Here is a 20,871-nt window from a genome sequence, read left to right as displayed (position 1 = left end):
TTTTGTTATTATACATGTACAGAACAGATTTTGACAATGAATGCTTATTAGTGATACTGAAAATACAGTTGATGTGTTAAGACCTCAGCTATCTCACTGAATCATTTAATAAAGCTTGGAAATGTTTGTTCATACAGGGCAAGCGTTGTCCTTGGTTCAGTGTGTGTGTGTGTGTGTGTGTGTGTGTGTGTGTGTGTGTGTCCATACGTCTAGTACAATATGTCAAAGGAGCCATGAGGGGACATGAGGGCAATACCAGGTTAGAAGACTTCCGTGTGTGTTTCTGTGTATGTGTGTGCGTGTGTGTGCGTGTGTGTGTGTGTATGTGTGTGTATGTGTGTGCATGTGTGTGTGCATGTGTATGTGTGTGTGCATGTGTGTGTGTCAGAGGGGTGAACCGTTGCTCTTTCTGACTTGGCGTGAGTATGGCAGCAAACGCCAGCGAGGAGCACCCTGGGGCCCGGCTGCGTCATACGCTTTCCTACTGACAGAGAGAGAGAGAGAGAGAGAGAGAGAGAGAGCTACAGAGAGAAAGAGAGAGCTACAGAGAGAGAGAGAGAGAGAGAGAGAGAGAGAGCTACAGAGAGAGAGAGAGAGAGAGAGAGAGAGAGAGCTACAGAGAGAGAGAGAGAGAGAGAGAGCTACAGAGAGAGAGAGAGAGCTACAGAGAGCGAGAGAGAGAGAGAGAGCTACAGAGAGAGAGAGAGAGAGAGAGAAAGAGCTACAGAGAGAGAGAGAGAGCTACAGAGAGAAAGAGAGCTACAGAGAGAGAGAGAGAGAGAGAGAGAGAGCTACAGAGAGAGCTACAGAGAGAGAGAGAGAGAGAGAGGGAGAGAGCTACAGAGAGAAAGAGAGAGCTACAGAGAGAGAGAGAGAGAGAGCGAGAGAGAGAGAGAGAGAGGGCTAAGAGGATAAATAAAAGAGAGAGGGAGAAAGAGATAGAAAGGTTGTAAGTGTTATATGTATTATAGATATTGATGGTTATGTACTACTGTATAGTTCATGCATTCAAACCAATTAAAGTAATAATCTGTGACATTTTCATATAAATAATAGATTAGGAAACACTGCAGTATCTGGTCAGAGAGAGAGGAAGGTACATAAGATTATAGACTCCATAACTCATATTCCAGTCTTGTAAAAGTGTTCGCAGGAGATTTTGCAGCTCTCCTTCATCTAACTTTGAAATTAAGTTTCTTGATCATGTTCAGCAGATCGTCAATATAACCGTCCTTTGTGCTGTTAAAACAGGATGTGCACTGAATGTAGAAATCAGGCTTGACTGCTGGAAAGAAAACAGAATCCGGTTCTGTACAGCTCAATGGGCAGAGCTTGGCACTGCCAGGGTCAGAGTAATCATTCCTGACATTTTCATGTGAAAAATGTCACTTTTGCTACTATTGCTGATTAATGCAACACAATAATGATTCAACCTGTATCCAGTTCATGAAAGCTTTTCCATTTGCTGTTCTAAACACCCGGTGGATGCTCTTTCCTTGGAAAAATCCTCTCCTGCACAGAAAGTGATGCGTTTTACATTTCTGATGGCAACAACAGCGGTTTGTTTGGAATAAACAGAAGAAGAAGAAGAACTGGGTAGTTAGCATGAGCAGCGATAGTCACCATTGCTGAACAGACAAAGAAAAGAGAAACTCAAACTGCAGCAACAGAGAATCCAAGGAATAAGAAACAGATGAATCTCTCAGAGGAAGACGAGCTGCTGAAAAGGAAAGTGACCGTCTCCGAACCGAAACTAGAGTCAAACGTCAGCGCTGCCTTTCCAAGATGAAAAACACTCCAAGATGAGAAGGGAGCATGAGGAGCGATGCAGATGTGGCACCTTTTTGAATTGAATTGAAAGAGGGGAAAGGGGGGTTAGAGTGCTGACAGACAAAGAGAGACCCAGAGAGACCAAGGAGAAAGAACAAGAGAGAGGGAGAGAGTGGAAAGACAAGAGAAAGACAGAAACAGAGAAAGACCCAGAGAGACGAAGCTAGTCAGGAATACAGTAAAGCAGAAGAGGTGGAAAAAGAGCGAGTACTATGGACAGCTTCCCCTCCTGTGGCTGTAGCCCTGACCTCTGACCCCTGACCTCTAGTCTGTGACCTCAGTGAGTCAGACAGCTGCTCACAGCTTCATGCCTGGACTCCAGTCACATCTCATCCCCTCTCCATGGTAACTGAATACGTCCTGTCTCATACAACTACAATGGATCGGAGAGGCTTTCCCATTCAAATCTAGGTCACTGAATAGTAATTTCGGCTACACCTCAAGGATTAACTTGACATTTTGAATTTTAGTCTGTTACTTTTTTTTCCCACCAGGCAACTGTCACAATGTGGGCAAATATTTGCTATCATAAGGGCAGAGAAGCCTAGAGGTTAGAGGAAGGGGGATTGTGATCGGAAGGTCGCTTTTTCGAATCCTGGACCAGTGGAGAAAATCATTTAAAGGAAAAATCCAACCTAAAACACTTTAAAAACAGCTACAGTACTTGCGATGTACCTTGCATTTCTGGGTCCATTTTGTTGTTTGGTGGTGAATTTTGTTATTCTGGTGGATAACTGGTCAAACACAGACAATGTGACGTCACCTCCAGATATTTCCAGCAGCTCCAATGGAGTTTGATATGAGAAAATGTTTCAGGATGTAAAACATCAGCGGTAAACGTCAGGTTTTGGTGTCAGTCCCTCAGAATCAAACAGCAAGGGCTTCTTTCTAGAGCCGCCATTTTGCACCAAGAGACGTTCAACAATCATACAGGGAGAAATCCATCGTAGAAGAGGAGAGAGACCAGTTTCTCCACCACAGGAGCAGGAGAGAGACCAGAATGCAATGCAGCCACAAGACATCATAAACACACTCTAATGTTCACAAACTAGTTGGTTAGCTAGTTATATTTATATGTCCGCTTTTGATTGAGACCAACAAGTTCACCCTCGTTCTTTGAGGGTTGTTGGAAGTCATTGAACATCACAAATTGATGATCTAGAACAGTGGAAGAGTAATCGAGGATGGATTTTTCCATTAATTTCCCAACTGCTCCAGTGGAGCTGCTCATTGGCCGCCAGTAGAAAACTGTGGTTGTACTGGGCAACTCCCAGTGGCCAACAGTAGAAGACTGTTGTTGTACTGGGCAGCTCCCAAGTGTGAAAGCATTGGAACTGTATGAATGAGAAGAAGGATGGTGATGAAAAAGAGCATGCATGCTCAGTCAACTTTCCCTGGATAAATAAATCATCATGGCATAAGTGTTGGCTCGCCCTCAGGCTCAGTGATAGTTCAGTCCTCCTGACCAAGTGCAGCAGTTGCTTTACATCTATACAATATAACATGCAGGCCAAATTAGGAATCCAAAGTCCTGAATGCCTACACACTTAAAACTGCCTCCTCGCCAGTAGCTTGAACCAGACCAATAAATCATACGCAATTCAAATATTCAACAATTGAATACGTACATCCCCCAGCATGCCCCGAGTCACTGTTCTAAAATAGTAATTTGGCTGGTACACTTGAAGGGGAATCACACCCAAAGCACTCTCTGGCCAACATTAATGTTTCCACAATAAGCCTGGTGACTGTAATTTTTTATGACTTTCCTCCCATCTGGAACGACCATTTCAGTGGTGAGAGCTGCCAATTGTTCCTCATTTCACTGGTTCCCAAACTAAGGTTCGGGGAACTTCAGGGGCCCTTGATGGCGGTTCCAGAGGGTCCCAAGCAAAATGGTAAAATGTCACTGTTGTCCCTTTGCGTAGACGTTTGTTCAATGCAAGACTGTAGAAGCATGGCTGATTTGAACATACTTTCCACTTTCCCCATTATGGCTAATTACGAATTCCTTAATCACTACAGAACATTGTTTGTATTTTTATGCTAAGGTGGGAAAACCACAGTTATGAATCAATTAAGGACTGAAGTCTCACCAGCAGAAACTACAGAAGAGAGAACAAATCGATTGGAAAGAGAAGGGCTCTCCATCTCACCGCCTCACTCTGCCTCACTCTAACTCTTCACCAGTTCCACTCTAACTTCTCTGCTTTCCAGATACGGGAGAGAGCTGTTCACAAATATTGATTGGACTGTCCTCAACAGTAGAAATAATGTGAATTCCCAAATTGAGTGGTTTCGACCTTAGGTCAAACTCTTAAGCGTAGACCATCTAAGGTTCTTAGGAAGGAGGATGACATGTGATCGAGAATTACCTGCCAGACATCTGCAGCAAACTAGTCAGATTTAGCTTTTAGATTCAGATTTAGACTCAGATATACTGAATCTCAACACAACTTTAGAGGCATAATTCAAGGTACTTTAGACACACTAGACAAAGAAAAAACGTATATCATAATATCATAATCATAAAATCACTGTGAGAATACTGTAACCAAGCCATGAAAAGACCGTCAGAATGACAATAGCGCACATTTCCGTGAGCATGAACATCTCTCTCCTAATGCGGGACACCAGAGTGACAGAGAGAGAAACAGTGAGACGGATACAAAGAGCGAGGTTAGAGTAGATGATCTTTTAATCACCCTCGTGGGAAAACTGGCCATATATAATTAAGAGACGCCTGGAGACAGATAGGTAGCCAGAGACAGAAAGAGCAAGTGAGATGGAGAGGGAGAACAGCCTCTGTGTCTTCTGTCTCATCCACTTTCCCCCCTCTGACAGTAATCAGACCTGGTCAGAGTGAGTTAGGGTTCAGCAGCAGCCTGGAGGTTAGAGAGGTGGGCTTGTGATTGGAAGGCCACCAGTTCAAACCCCCGGGACCGGCTGAGGGAAGCGGACGTCTCTGCTCTCTCTCTGTAAACAGTGTTGAAGTGCCCCGGAGCAAGGAGCTTAACCCCTGTCTGCTCCGCTGCAGCTGCCCAGCGACCAGCAGCAGGACGCTGGGGCTGTGCGGGGCAGAGTTTCCCTCGCTCCCCCTGCTGCTGCTTTTTTACCTATCAGGCATTTAGCTGACACTCTTATCCAGGGTGACTTACACTGAGTGCAACAGCAGAAAACACTTAAATCCCTAAATGGCCCTAACCCCAACCCCAGGTCACTGCTGTAAATGATAACATGTTGTTGACTTGTTGTGGAGAACATGTAGTTAACTTGCCTGGATGATAACTAGGTAGGTTAGACTATGTAGAATATGTAGGCTGTATGTGTTGCTAAAATCTGCTTTTGTGTGTCTTGCTCTTCCTGATTTTTGTCTTATATCATTCTGTTCTGTGGTTGATTGTTGATCAGTTAGATCGAGTTCGAGGCTGATCGAGGCTCATTCTCTGCACAGTCCTCTGAGACATTAATGCGATAAAAGGCTGTAGAAATAAACAAACTTGAACTTGAGCTAGAATGGATTTGGGTCGCTTCTTAATTTTACTCTTATCTTCAGAGATATAGCTTCTAAAGATGTGGGGAGTGGGTTGCATCATGATGTCATCATCCATGTCTAAAATGCAAAGGGCTGAGAGAGTTGAAGAGAATACGCTCTGCTCAGTTATACCAAACCATCTGTGACAGCCTCATGCTCTGCTGAATTCATAGTGTTCTGTTTCCATCTTCACACGGCCATCTTGGGAGGAAAATAACAGGTGATTGTAATAAATTAACAGGTGACTATAATCAAACGGCCACAGCCAATGAGCTGTGTGTATGGTAAAGCATCATATTGGTAGGAAATGCATGTGACATCATGGGAATACTATGAATGGATCATGCTGTGTGTCCAGCAGTCTCCTCTCTTCACAGCTCTGGCTTCTATTTTCTTACCATGTTGAAAGGAAATGACGCACTGTTCAGCATAAGTTCAGAAAGTGCTTAGCATGTTTTTAGCGTGTAGAGCGCTACAAGTAAAAATGATTGAAGTTTTTACAATACCTTTAAATGTTAAACTGTTATTTCTGCTGCAGCTGGGATGTCACATTTTCACCGAGAGGAAAGACGTTCAAAGACAAATCCTGAAGGATAAGCTCAAGAATGGATAAAGTGAACACTTGATTGGATTTAGCTTTAACTATAAAATTCTGTACTGTACAAATAGCTTGGCAAATTATATTATGGAACAAAAACGTGTGTGTCAAGAATTTACATATACTTGGACTAAAACTACTAAAAACTACTAAAAACTCTCACTGGTCCAAGACTTACATCTCTATCGCAATCTGGCAAAAACTATTGCAACTGCACCCACTCAAATGTTGATCAGATTTTAAAAATGCGAGTCAGGAGAGTGGGAGACCAACGTGTTCTAAAAGTACGAATACAGAAATGGGATTTATAAGCTGACATCAGTAGTTTAAAAAGAAATAAACTTCTTGTAACAATGGCTAAGTTGTAGGAAAGCGTTTCCCGCTAACACCATAATAAACTTTAAACATAATAAACTTTGTTGAAGCAGCATTTCTTCAAGCTCCAATTTTTGCAGAGTGCTTGACAAGAAACCAAATCTAAGCAAATATGCCTCACAGCCTCTGAGAGAGAGAGAGAGAGAGAGAGAGAGAGAGAGAGAGAGAGAGAGAGAGAAACAGAAAAAGAGGGAGATTAAAGTTAAAGAGAGAAAAAGACGCAGAGGCCCAGAGAAAGAGGGAGCAAAAAGAGAGGTGAGCAAAGTGTGTATGCTGGCAGTGAAAGGCCAGGGCAACCCTTTAGCTGAGTCACACACAAACACCACCCACACACACACACACACACACACACACACAAATAAAAGTGTACACTTACACACACTGTATCTTTCTAGTGGGGTTGCATTTCCATACATATAACAACAGACTCAGCTCCATCAATATCCTAGCATGTCGCCCACCACTCTTTCTATCTCTCTCTCTCTCTCTCTCTCTCTCTCTATCTATCTATCTATCTATGTCTCTCGTTCACTCTCTTTCTCCCCTCTCTCCTCTCTTCACCTTACTTCACAGCATACACACTCCCTGTGCTCTTGCTCTCTGTGGTATCTCTCTCTCTTTTCCTTCTCTTATCTGCTCAAAACAACAACACACCTCCACACACACACACACACACACACACACTTCATATGCCCTCCTTACCTCTCCTTACACTACATATCCTCTCATCTGCTCAAAACACACACACACACACACACACACACACACACACACACACACACACACACACACACACACACACACAATCCACTTCATAAGCATACACTCACACACAATCAACTTCATCTGCTTTCCTTCCTCCTTACCTCTCCTCCTCTCCTCACAATTCCCATCCTCTCATCTACTCGAAAAACAATGTGCGGGCGTGCCACACACACACACACACACACACACACACACACACACACACACACACACACACACACACACACACACACGCACACACTCGGTACGGCCTACCTCGCCTCTCCTCTCACCCTGCACCTTTTCATGAAGTAATGAAAAAAAGATGTAATGCATGTAAGAACAGCCTCCGTCTACTTTCCTCTCCTCCCTCTCTCCCTCCTACTTCCCTTGTTCTCTCTCTCTCTTTTCGCCTCTTCTCCTCCCTCTCTCTCTCCCTCTCCCTTTTTCTCTGTTCTCCTTCTATGCCTTCCTCTCTCTATCCTTCCTCCTCTTCTCTTTATCCTTTTCTCCCCCTTCTTTTCTTGTCCCTCCTCTTCTCCCTCTCTCTCTTTCTTTCTCTCTCCTCCCTCTATACCTTCCTCTCTCTCCTTCTTTGTCTTCTCCTCCCTCTCTCTCTTTTTCTCTCTATCTCGCCTTCTATGTGTTTCCTCTCTCTCTCTTCTTCCTCCTCTTCTCTCATTGTCCATCTCCTTCTTTCCTTCTCTCCCTCTATCTTTTTCTCTCTCCTCCCTCCATGTATCTCTTCCTGCCTCTTTCTGTCTCTTTCTCCCTCTCTCCATCACCTTCTTCTCCCTCCTTCCTCCCTCACTTTCTCTCTCCTGTCTCTCCCTCTCTATCTCTCCCTCTTTCTCTTTCTCCCTTCCCTAACATTCCTCCATTCATCACATCTGTCCTGTCTCTCTCCCTCCTTCTCTTAACCCTTTCACTCTCTCCTTTTCTCTCTTCTGCACCCATTTCTCCCTCCTTCACATCACGGGAGACACACACACACACACACACACACACACACACACACACACACACACACACACACACACCACTCTGTCTCACTCGATGCACGGCTTGGTCTTAATGTATGGAGCCTCCGCCATATGAAATAAACAACATCAGTCTCTCTCAATATGATTATAATGTTTGCTCCACTGCTGTTTTTGAGATGACTGTATCACACATGTTGAATGTAACGTGTGTTTCCAATATGAGATCTCAGCATGGGTGTCCTGTATACTCCACTGATGTTTATGAGATGAACAGAAGGCAGGCGGCATATCAGTTCTCAAGATGATTATACTTGTATAGTATGATTATATGGCACACAGCATTGCGATTCTCAAGATGAATAAAATGCATTCGAGTTGAGTATAATGTGAGTTTCCGATATGAATGCAACACCTGAGTTCGCAGTATGATTATAATGTGTACTCCACAACAACTTTCAAGATGAATATACTGCATTCACGCTGAAGAGAATGTGTAAGTGTTCCCAATGCAGGTTTCATTTGAACGGACAGTGTGTATCTGAATGTTTTCAGCAGGAGACAAATATGTTTAAATCAGGACTCCACAGGACAGATGAAATATGATAATGCAGCAATCTTCCCGCTTCTGCTGAATAGTGTGGGTCAGTGTGCCAAGAGGCGCGGCCGCTGCATCTAAAAAGAGAATTTCATTTTGAATTTAATTTAAAAGAATTGTCTACCTTGTGCTAATGCAGGACCGCTGTGCCTTATGGTACATACTGTATATAAGCATGGAGAGAGAGAGAGAGAAGAGTCTGGGTGGAACGAAGATCAGGGGTGCGTTCAGTAGCCCCAACATGTAGCAAACAGGAAAATGGTTGTTACTGGCTGACAAGGCGATTCTGAACGTCCTCTTCGAATAATTTTCTGAGCTGATTGCGGATCCGTGTGACAGATGTTTATATGTAGCCAATGAAAATGCAGAATCACCCCTAAAGGGATCAAATGTACCTCAAAAGCCGTTGAAAAACTTTTCACACAGTTGGAAACAAAACCTGGAAAACATTTTGGTTTGGTCTGGACCATGGACTGGAGGTATGGGGGTGTAGGACTGGACCATGGTCTGGAGGTATGGGGGTGTAGGACTGGACCATGGTCTGGAGGTATGGGGGTGTAGGACTGGCCCACGGTCTGGAGGTTTAGGGGGTGTAGGACTGGACCATGGTCTGGAGGTATGGGGGTGTAGGACTGGACCATGGTCTGGAGGTTTGGGGTTGTAGGACTGAATCATGGTCTGGAGGTTTAGGGGGTGTAGGACTGGACCATGGACTGGAGGTATGGGGGTGTAGGACTGGACCATGGACTGGAGGTATGAGGATGTAGGACTGGACCATGGTCTGGAGGAATGGGGGTGTAGGACTGGTCCACGGTCTGGAGGTTTAGGGGGTGTAGGACTGGACCACGGTCTGGAGGTTTAGGGGGTGTAGGACTGGCCCATGGACTTGAGGTATGGGGGTGTAGGACTGGACCATGGACTTGAGGTATAGCGGTGTGACTTCTTAAGCAGCCTTTTATGTCCGCACCAGCGCTTACTGTGGGAGTTTTCCACTGTAATAGATGTTTGCCTGTTGCCTGCTGGAGGCAGGCATATATTCAGCCAGCACATTACAAACTGTACTACTTACAGGGTGAGATAAGGATAATCCTCTAGGGGAACAGATATTCAGGGATATACAGTCAGGTACTTCTTAAAGGTGATCCATCGACAACCACGCAACCCGAGGCAGTATTACATCCTCCACAAAGAGATGTGTAGGAAGGTTCAGGAAGGAAAATCAATGCTTTCAACATACTGCGCCACGGACTGCAAGATCTATATGAGGGAAAATATTGCTGCCGATACGATGCTGGGGCAAAATTACCTGGTGCAATAGCCCGAGGAGAAAAAAATAGACCCATAAAGTGTAGCTATATGATGTCATGGCCACACACCATTCATTAAAGCATGTTCCTTCCACAGTGTGGGGGCGAGGGCGCTGGCTCGCTGTCAAGGCCCCGCCGTTTTCCTGAAGCCATCCTTCCTATGTAGAGCGATACAGAGGATGTGTTTGCATGTCGGAGGAAGGATGGAGGGATGGAGGGAGGGAGGGGGGGGGAGGGAGGATGGAGGGAAGGAGGGAGGCAGAAGGAAGGAAGGATGAGCTGGTCAGCGTTGTTGAAAAATGATCATTTCGAAGATGAAAGGAGAAATGATGGAGTAGATTTTGTCAGTTTAAAAAAATCTAGATTTAATCAGTATTTTAGGGACTGGGTGGATGGATTGATGGATGGATGGTAGATGGGAGGGAGGGACAGATAGAATGAAGAATGGATGAGGGGAGGGGGAGAATAGGGCCATGTTATTTTTACAGTGTTGTGACTTGAAACATTTGTTTATTTAATCAGTATTACAAGGACTTGCTGCGAGAATGGATGGATTGACAGATGAATGGATGGATGGACAGAGGGATGGAGGCAGTTTGACGGGGGGAGAGATAAAAGGGAGGACTGCGTTCTAACTGGAACAACGAATGATAACCAAGATGGAGAGGACGCTCTCTTTTAGTGTTTAGAATGGAGTAACGGATGGATGGAGGATGGAGGTGGATGTAGGTGGATGGAGGTGAACGGAGAAACAGATTGATAGATGGATCGATGGAGGGATGGATGGGTGGATAAAGTGGACGGACGTAAAAGAAAAAAGGCATGGAGTAAAATGAGAACAAATTAATCACATTTACACTCACAGTTCCACATGCACGCATATGCTCACACCTTAACACACACACACACACACACACACACCCACTGATGCATAGCTTGCCCGTGCCCAGTTAGAGGAGGGCAGGCGGGCTGATGGATGGTGATGTCACCACGGTTACGAACGAAGCATTTATTCCCACATGAATAATGTATACACTTAACCGTCAACTCGTTTCTTGCCTCCCTTCATTCTTTCCTTCGCTCCCCGTCCGCGATGCCGTCCATCCATCCGTATCGCTCTGCCCGCCTTCTCATCTCTGAGCACAAATAAGAACAAATTGAGGCTGTAGGGAGTGTGCACGTGTGTGTGCGTGTGTGTGTGTGTGTGTGTTCATACAGATGTGTGTCTATGTATGCATGTGGCACTGTGAGTGTGTATGTGTTTAAGTGTGTTTTTGTCCATACATTCACGTGGGTATTTCTGTGTGTTTACATGTTTGTTTGTGTGTGCATGCATGTGTGTGTGTGTGTGTGTGTGTGCGCGCGTGTGTGTGTACAAGGAAGGAAGAAGCAAATTGACTTTGCCCACACCCATGGAGCTGTGCAGTCATGCGTGCTGCAGACTGTTGAACCGTTCATACCCCTTAGTAACATAGCAGAGGTTATATGGACACTGATATGATCGCATGCTGTGTTCACATTTAAAGAACAGCAGCGTCATTTAGACTTCTAGCTCGTTTGCTTCTGTTTACATCTACTTTATATTTCCCCCCAATCATTTTGCATCGCATCTAATGAGATTTCTTAACATTTACTTGTTTTTGTTGTTTACAGTTCCAAACCTGAAATGAACTAACAAGCTAACAACGACGCCCAAAATAAAAAAGAAATGGATGTGACAACAAGGTTTTAGAGGTGACATGTTAAAAGGGATTATTTCCTGTGGGTGTCAGGTGATTGACAGGAAACAGAGCGTAACGTAATCACAAAGGATGCCAGTGATTTGGTGAAACGTTTTGTCTACATGCTGTGTTAACATTGTGACACACGCACCCTCCACCTGGCTCGTCCAATCAAAGAGCCTCAATATGTTCTCTGGTTTAATGAGAGGTCTCGATGAAAAGCATGGAGCCTCCTATCACTAAATATAGTGTATGCTAAAGTGTTAGCATGGAGCCTCCCATCACTCAACATAGTGTATGCTAAAGTGTTAGCATGGAGCCTCCCATCACTCAACATAGTGTATGCTAAAGTGTTAGCATGGAACCTCCCATCACTCAACATAGTGTACGCTAAAGTGTTAGCATGGAGCCTCCCATCACTCAACATAGTGTATGCTAAAGTGTTAGCATGGAGCCTCCCATCACTCAACATAGTGTATGCTAAAGTGTTAGCATGGAACCTCCCATCACTCAACATAGTGTATGCTAAAGTGTTAGCATGGAGCTACTATCACTCAACATAGTGTATGCTAAAGTGTTAGCATGGAGCCTCCCATCACTCAACATAGTGTATGCTAAAGTGTTAGCATGGAACCTCCCATCACTCAACATAGTGTATGTTAAAGTGTTAGCATGGAGCTACTATCACTCAACATAGTGTATGCTAAAGTGTTAGCATGGAGCCTCCCATCACTCAACATAGTGTATGCTAAAGTGTTAGCATGGAGCCTCCCATCACTCAACATAGTGTATGCTAAAGTGTTAGCATGGAGCCTCCCATCACTCAACATAGTGTATGCTAAAGTGTTAGCATGGAGCCTACTATCACCCAACATAGTGTATGCTAAAGCGTTAGCTTGGAGCCTCCCATCACTCAACATAGTGCATGCTAAAGTGTTAGCATGGTGCACGAGAATGAGCGATCTACCGGGGACATATGGATGATTTTGGTGTCTATAATCTCATCACTTAACAAAAACTTGGTGTATTCCTTTAAGTTCTAGTCCAGCTGACTAACTTTGTTCTCGTGAACTGGGCCCTAAAATGGGTCACAGGCCTTTTCCCATTTCTGTTTTTGGCTAAAGAAGTATGGTTTAATGAGCTTGAGAGAGGATAACTGTACTTAGTTTGGGTTGCTGGGCTGAGAAAGTTTAATAACTGCCACTACTGGGTTGTATTGAAGACAGGAAAGTATGAATACCAAATCTCCCTGCTATAAATACTGAGATCCTGACTGCTAAGATGTAAACCTGAGCTGGGAGCTGAGTGAAACAGCCGCTGTGGTCAGGACATGAACAGGCTGAGGAGGAGAGACGGCTTCACAGGCGTACAGGCTGTTGCCGGGAAGCTGAATGTATTTATTTATGTGAGAGAGATAGAAAAAAAGAGCAAGAGAAAGAGAGAGAGAGAGAGAGGGGTAGATGGAGAGAAAGTTTGTGTACAAGTGTGTATGCGAGAGCGTGCTTTTGTGTGTCGGTACAGTATGTGCTTGTATGTGCGAGTGAGAGAGTCTTTGATTATTTGTGTTTATGTATATCTGTACTTGTACAAACGAGTGTGTGTGTGTGTGTGTGTGTGTGTGTATATGTGTGTGTGTGCTGTCAGCGGTGTTTACTGTGTCTGTAAGCGGTGTGTGAGTGACTGTCTGACTCAGACACAGACACGAACAGGTGGCTTCATCCATCTTTCTATTTCATCATCTCAGCTCGCTGTTAACTCACCACTCCATTTAAATAACAGCGAGAGAGGGAGAGAGAGAGAGAGGGAGAGAGAGAGGGAGAGAAGGAGAAATGGAGAGAAAGAAAGATGGAGGTTTCCTGTATTTGACGGCAAGACAGAGGCAAAACAATAAATAACTAAAAACACTTTAAAAAGTCTAAAACATGCAGACTCACAAACACACCGAGAGAAGGAATTGACGGAGAGAGAAATGAAAATGAGGTAGACGAAAAGAGAGGAAGTTAGGTGAGAGGAGAGACACAAAAAGAACAAGAAGAGGGGGAGGGAAAGCAGACAGTGGAGGTGGAGGGGGGGGTTCAGAGAGAGGAGGAAGAGGAGAAGAAGAGGAAGAAGAAGAGGGTTGGGAAAGAGGGAAACAGAGAGAGGAGAGAGGGAATCAAGAGTGCAGATGGTGGAACAGTTGTTGTCAAACTAAGAAAACAGCATGATGTGCTTAACAAGACAAGTCTCCCTCTCTTCCTCCCTCTCTCTCTCTCTCTCTCTCCCTCTCTCTACGCCTCCTCTCTTCCTCCCTCTCTCTCTTCCTCCCTCTCTCTCTCTCCCTCTCTCTACGCCTCCTCTCTTCCTCCCTGTCTCTCTCCCTTCCTCTTTCACTGTCTCCCCTTCTTCCTCCTTATCTCTCCCTCACAGCCCCTTCCTCTTTCCCCCAATTTGTCTCTCCATTCCCTCTCTCTCTCTCTCTCTCTCTCTCTCTCTCTCTCTCTCTCTCTCTCTCTCTCTCTCTCTCTTCTTTAAGTTAGTATTCCTAACTTTGTGTTTGAGGAAATGCAAATGAGCCACACATAGAGTTCCTGGAGTGGAAACACCTCCCTTTCCATATGGAGTTTTACTCAGGGTAGGTGGAGTGTGTGTGTGTGCAAATACAATGTGCGTTTTTGTGTGTGTGCATTTTGTGTGTGTGTGTTTGTGCCTGTATGTAAATTTCCAGCCTTCTGCTCTTGATGTCTGCTGTCGTTTCCCTGTCTGTCATCATAAAGTGTCCTCTCTGGAGGGGAAGGCCGTTTAATGCTTCCTTCTGGACATTTGCTTGCGATTACTGCTTCCTTTTTTCTGCAATTACAGTGTAACTAGATGCTAACAAAATATATAATAGGCCCATAATTCACCGGCCTTTGAATATTTATTTATCCGGTGTGACGGTCCCCTGGCTTGTTTCATGTTCTATGTTGTTTATTTCTATAGTGCAGCAGGTACCTGGAGGGCGGAGTGTGATGATTGTAGTTGGAAGCACCTGGGCCCGGTGCTCCCGTTCTATAAAGACCCCGCCTTTCTGGCTTGAGAGCCCCTTCCTTCTTTGCTCTCTGTCTTGACCGTGCATGGTTGTTTTTGTTTGCAGCTATTCAACATCTTTCTTTGACATGACACCTTACACACATGCATACACGCACCCTCACCACTGATTCTACTGACGAACACACCTCATTGTTGCCTTAGTTTAGTTTGTGTTAGTGATTATATAGGTTATTTAAATAAATTATTCATTATTTGGCTTTCAGCCTGCGTCCCCCTCTCGTTTTTGTCATGGCTTCAGAGCCAGGTCGTGACAAATTGGGGGCTCGTCCGTCTTTTTGGGTCCGTTTTGCGCGAAAGGGTATGTAGCTTTGGTGTTTGACTTGCTACTGGTTGTGTTGGTTTGGTCGCAATTTGTCCGGATTACAGGTATTGGCTTTCGGGATTGCGCATTTTGATACGGGTCCAAATTTGTGAATGGAATTGTCGTCAGAGTTGACGTCACTGGATTTTGGGAGGGTTTCCTTGGGGATTCCTTTTAGTGCGGTCCTGCGTGCGTAATTCCTTTGTGTATCCAATAGCGGGAAATAGGCGCTTTTGTTTGGGGGATGCAGTAGTTTTCTAGTTTGGCGAGGTAATTTGTTTGCGCGGAGTGGGGGAGTTGTTTTACTCGTGTGTAAATGGAAATCAATGTAAGGTAGGTGTTGTCTGGCTGGTGTACTGAAAGTTACTTTGACGTAAACGAGTGTTCCCCTGTCAGGTTCAGTGGCGTTACCCCTTTGGGTTTCGTCTTATTTGTTGTTTTGCTAGTGCTGCGGAGACCGTGGTTAGAGCATTTGGCTCGGGGGCACATCCATGGTTCAGGGGGGGTCGCCAGTTTCTGGTTGCTTTCCCTCGCCACTGGGCTTCAGTGCGTAAATACCCACCACCAGTAACTGCATGAAGACCAGGGTTGAGTTTGGGTAGGTAGATTATGGTTAGGCAGTCAGCTAGAGGGGTGTACTCGTATGCTGTTTATGCCATAGTCTTTGGCCTGTGCACCAGCGTAGCTTTCACAATTCGTTGCATTGATTTCACGCACACTGGAGTAAGTATGGTGAGTGTGGAGGAATTTTTTGCTTCTCCCTCGGAGGAGATTTTAGATCAGTGCACTAAAGAGCAACTGCTGAAGATAGCAGAACATTATAATATTGATGTTGGTGATAAACGTTTGAAAGAAAGAGTGAAGGCCATTTTGAAATCAAATTTATTGGAAGAGAAGGTTTTGACTGAAGAGCCGTCAGTTGGTTCCTCTGGTACCGTGTTGTCTCCGCACTTGATGGCAACAGGTTTAACATTTGACCAGCAAAAAGAACTGCTCATGTTACAACTTGAACATGACAAATTTAAAGTAAAAGCAGAATTGGAGAAGGAATTGGCTGTGGAGAGGATGCGTCAGCAGACAGAACAGGCCAAATTGGAGATGGAACAGTCTAGACTCGAACTGATTAAGGAAGGCAAGCTTTCAGCGGATGGTGAGTTACGTAGGAAGTCGGGTATCCTCTCCGAACAGTCTTCGGATGGTTGTGATGTCTTAGGAAACTTACGCCTTTTGCCCAAATTTTCTGAAAGAGATCCGGAGTCGTTTTTTTCGTTGTTTGAGCGCGTCGCTGATGCGCGTAATTGGCCAGATTCAGCGCGCACACTGATGCTTCAGTGCGTGCTGACGGGCAGAGCACAGGAGGCCTACTCATCGTTAACTGATGCTGATAGTCGGAAATATTCCTCTGTGAAGGCAGCTGTGTTGAAGGCCTATGAGTTGGTTCCGGAGGCCTACCGGCAACGGTTTAGGACCTGGAAGAAAGGAGAGAAGCAGAGTCATCTTGAGTTCGCACGTGATCTGACTACCCATTTCACTCGTTGGTGTTCCGCGTTGGGTGTTGATGATTTTGAAGGATTGTGTGAACTTATGGTGCTGGAGCAATTTAAAAATTGTGTTCCTGTGCGTGTGGCGACGTACATCAATGAGCAGAAAGCAGGAAATGCGGCTGCAGCGGCGGCTCTCGCTGATGATTATGTGTTGACGCACAGAGGCAGTTTTGGAGAGCCCAGGGCTGGTAATGGTAACAGGGACACTGGTGCTGACGGTGTTGTGGAGTCATTTGGCCGGCATGGTAAAACTTTTCAAGTTGAAAGTAAGGGTAACAGTAATCTACGTGATCCAGAAAAGGTTTGTAATTACTGTCACAAACGAGGACACTGGAAGGTGGACTGTCACTTGTTGAAGTTTAAGCCTAAAAATGCTGCTTTTGGTGCTCATGTAAAAGGGGTTGGGTTGGCCGCGCCCGTTCCTCAAGTCGTGACTCCTGATAGTGTCAATGTTGATTGGTATGAAAAGGACTCTTGTCCCGCGGGGTTGGAGCCCTACCGGCCATTTATCCTGAAAGGTTTTGTGTCTATGGCAGGAGGTGGAGTGAAGGTGCCAGTGACGATTTTGAGGGACACGGGGGCTTTTGACTCGTTTATCCAGGCTGGAGTGCTGCCCTTATCTAAGGAATCTGAAACGGGCAGTTCCGTTCCCGTTCGTGGAATGGATTTAAATGTTTTGTTGGTTCCATTGCATAAAGTGCTGCTCCAGTGTGATTTGTTCCAGGGTGAGGCTAAACTAGCTGTGCGCCCGGAGTTGCCGATCCAAGGAGTTTCAGTCATCCTGGGTAACGATTTGGTAGGTGCTCGGGTGTGGGCAGATGTACCCCCGCCTGTGCTGGTGGCGCCGGTGCCACTGGTGAGGCTGGAACCGGACGAAAGTGAACGTGATTTCCCCGAGGTTTTTACAGCTTGCGCGGTAACGCGCGCAATGGTGGCTTCAAAATCTGAATCTGTGTCCAAATCAGATAAGGGAAATGTTTCTGAGAAATTCTCACTACCTCTGTCTGATTTTCCTATGTCAATGTCCCGCAGTGACCTGGTTGCAGAGCAGCAGGCTGATCCCTCCCTGAAGGAGCTGGTTCAGCTGATTCGGCCTGAGAGTGAGGTGCTGGACAGTGCTTGTGGTTATTTTCTTCAGGATTTGCTGCTGGTGAGGAAGTGGGTGCAGCACAGTGGGAGTTTTGTGGGGGATCCTGTCTTCCAAATAGTTGTGCCAGCTAAACTTCGTCAGTCAGTGTTAAAAGTAGCTCATGATGAGTCTGGACACTCCGGGGTTAGAAAAACGTATGACCGGATTTTAAGACATTTCTTTTGGCCTCGTATGAAGAGAGATGTCTCTGCGTTTATTAAAACTTGCCATACATGCCAGCTGACTGACAAACCTAATGAGACACTAAAACCTGTGCCACTGTGTCCCATTCCTGCAATCAGCCAACCTTTTGAGCACTTGATAATTGACTGTGTGGGTCCTTTGCCTCGATCTAAGTCAGGTGCAAGCTATCTTCTGACTGTTATGTGCCAGAGTACCCGTTATCCTGCCGCGTACCCTCTGCGCACAATAACTACTAGGTCTGTAGTGCGAGCGCTCTCACAGTTCTTTTCCATATTTGGCATTCCGAGAGTAATTCAGTCCGACCAAGGTTCAAATTTCTCTTCCCATATGTTTTCACAGGTGTTGAAGCAGCTTCGTGTCCAGCACAACCAGAGCTCGGCTTATCATGCTCAGAGTCAGGGGGCATTGGAGCGCTTCCACCAAACCTTAAAGTCCATCTTGCGCGCATACTGCACGGAGTTGGGTAAAGACTGGGAAGAGGGTTTGCCCTGGTTAATGCTTGCAGCGAGAGAGGTAACGCAAGAGAGTACAGGGTTTAGCCCAAATGAACTTGTGTTTGCACATACAGTAAGGGGTCCCTTGGCTGTGGTGTCCGATAATTGGAAGGAGTCACAACCTCCCAAAAACTTGATTGACTACATTAATGGTTTCCGACACAGGCTTTACACCGCTGGTATACTGGCTAAGGAGAAACTGGCGTCGGCTCAGGTCAAAATGAAACATTTGTACGATCGTAATGCTGAGCGCCGCATTTTTAGCCCTGGAGACCAGGTGCTTGCCTTGCTCCCTATTGTTAGTTCACCTTTTCAGGCGAAATTCGCTGGCCCACATACAGTATCGAAACAAATCTCGGAGCAGAATTACATCATTTCAACGCCTAGTCGGAGGAAGCCAACTCGGCTTTGTCATGTAAATTTGCTTAAGCCATATTATGCGCGCACCTCTGCGCCACCTTCTTCTTGCGCGCAGCCAGATGTTGGTCAGGCTCATGCGGCTTGTGTAGCTGCTCCGGTGCTGGTGGAGTCTCCTCCCAACCTGTTGGGGTGTGAGGAAGATGGGTTAGGTACACCTGACCAGGCCTTGGTGCACGGCCGTTTGAAAAATTCTGAAGCGCTCTGCAGCTTAGATAAGCTGTTGGCGCATTTGCCTGAGTCGTGCCGGGCAGAGCTGGTCCAGCTGATTCATGGTTTCCCATGTTTGTTTGGTGATACACCTAGCCGCACCCACTTAATTGAGCATGATATTGACGTTGGAGATGCTAAACCAATTAAACAAAGATTCTATCGTGTAAATGTGGATAAACGTAAGCACTTGGACGCGGAGGTGAATTATATGCTGGAAAACGGGATTGCAGAGGCCTGTGCTTCCAGTTGGTCTTCACCCTGTTTGCTTGTTCCAAAGTCGGATAATACGCCACGTTTCTGCTCTGACTTTCGTAAAGTGAATAATGTCACTAAGCCAGACTCCTTTCCGCTTCCTAGGATGGATGACTGCATAGATCAGGTGGGCTCAGCGAAATTCGTCAGCAAATTTGATCTTCTAAAAGGGTATTGGCAGGTTCCCTTGTCCCAGCGAGCGCGTGAGATAGCCGCTTTTATAACGCCAACTGGTCTCTACTCCTACAATGTGATGCCTTTTGGGCTTCGGAATGCGCCAGCTACGTTCCAGCGTCTTATGAACCGTGTTATTGGTGATTTGCAAGGGTGTGCGGTTTATTTAGATGATGTAGTTGTTTTTTCAGACACCTGGGAAACTCACCTGGAACGTATCCGGGAACTGTTCACCCGTTTGGCGGAGGCGAGGCTCACAGTTAACCTTGCTAAGTGTGAGTTTGCGAGGGCGACCGTGACCTACCTCGGCCGAGTGGTTGGGCAGGGCCAAGTGCGTCCTGTTGGTGCAAAAGTTCAGGCCGTAGAGCAGTATCCGGTCCCAACAACAAAAAAAGAGCTGATGCGTTTTCTCGGCCTCGTTGGTTACTATAGAAGTTTTTGCAGAAACTTTTCAACGGTTGTGGCCCCGCTCACTGATTTGCTTAAGGGAAAGGCAAAATTTATCTGGTCCCTGGTCTGTCGAAAAGCATTTGAACAGGTAAAAACCCTCCTTTGTTCCGCTCCTGTCTTGGCTGCCCCGTGCTTTGACAGGCCATTCAAACTCTATGCGGATGCCAGCTATGTAGGCGCGGGCTCCGTACTTATGCAAGTTGATGATCTGGGGATAGACAAGCCTGTTAGCTTCTTCTCAAAGAAATTTAACTCGTGTCAGTTGAATTATTCGGTTATTGAAAAAGAAGCGTTAGCGTTAATTTTGTCCTTAAAACATTTTGACGTGTATGTTGGTGGCAGTTGTACACCTCTCGTTGTCTACACTGACCACAACCCACTGACTTTTATTAACTCTTTGCAGTGTCCCAATCAGAGACTGATTAGGTGGTCGCTGTTTTTGCAGGCATACTGTCTGGATGTGCGTTATGTGAAGGGGACCGAGAATGTGGTCGCGGACGCGTTGTCTAGGGCTCCCCAGGAGTGATAACAGTGTTTTGTGTTCCTTTCTTTGGTTCTCCTCTTGCCTCTTCCTAGCCTCTTAAATTGCTTCCTAGGTGCACCGGTTGCTGGGGTGGGAGCTTGCTGCAAGGGATGTTGGACCATCGGAGCAGGCCACTGTTTAATCATAGATAGTTGTGCTTTTCAGACAAAACCTAGTTGGTAATGTATATGTTTTTGGTAAAATGTTTTTGGTTTTGTTTTTTTGGGTTATGGTATTTTGAGTGCCGGGATTCCCTTTGGGACCCGTTTTTGTGGGGGGGGGTGTGACGGTCCCCTGGCTTGTTTCATGTTCTATGTTGTTTATTTCTATAGTGCAGCAGGTACCTGGAGGGCGGAGTGTGATGATTGTAGTTGGAAGCACCTGGGCCCGGTGCTCCCGTTCTATAAAGA

Source organism: Centroberyx gerrardi, chromosome 6, assembly GCF_048128805.1.
Source record: "Centroberyx gerrardi isolate f3 chromosome 6, fCenGer3.hap1.cur.20231027, whole genome shotgun sequence".
Lineage (NCBI taxonomy): Eukaryota > Metazoa > Chordata > Actinopteri > Beryciformes > Berycidae > Centroberyx > Centroberyx gerrardi.
Note: the sequence above shows the minus strand (reverse complement) of the source record.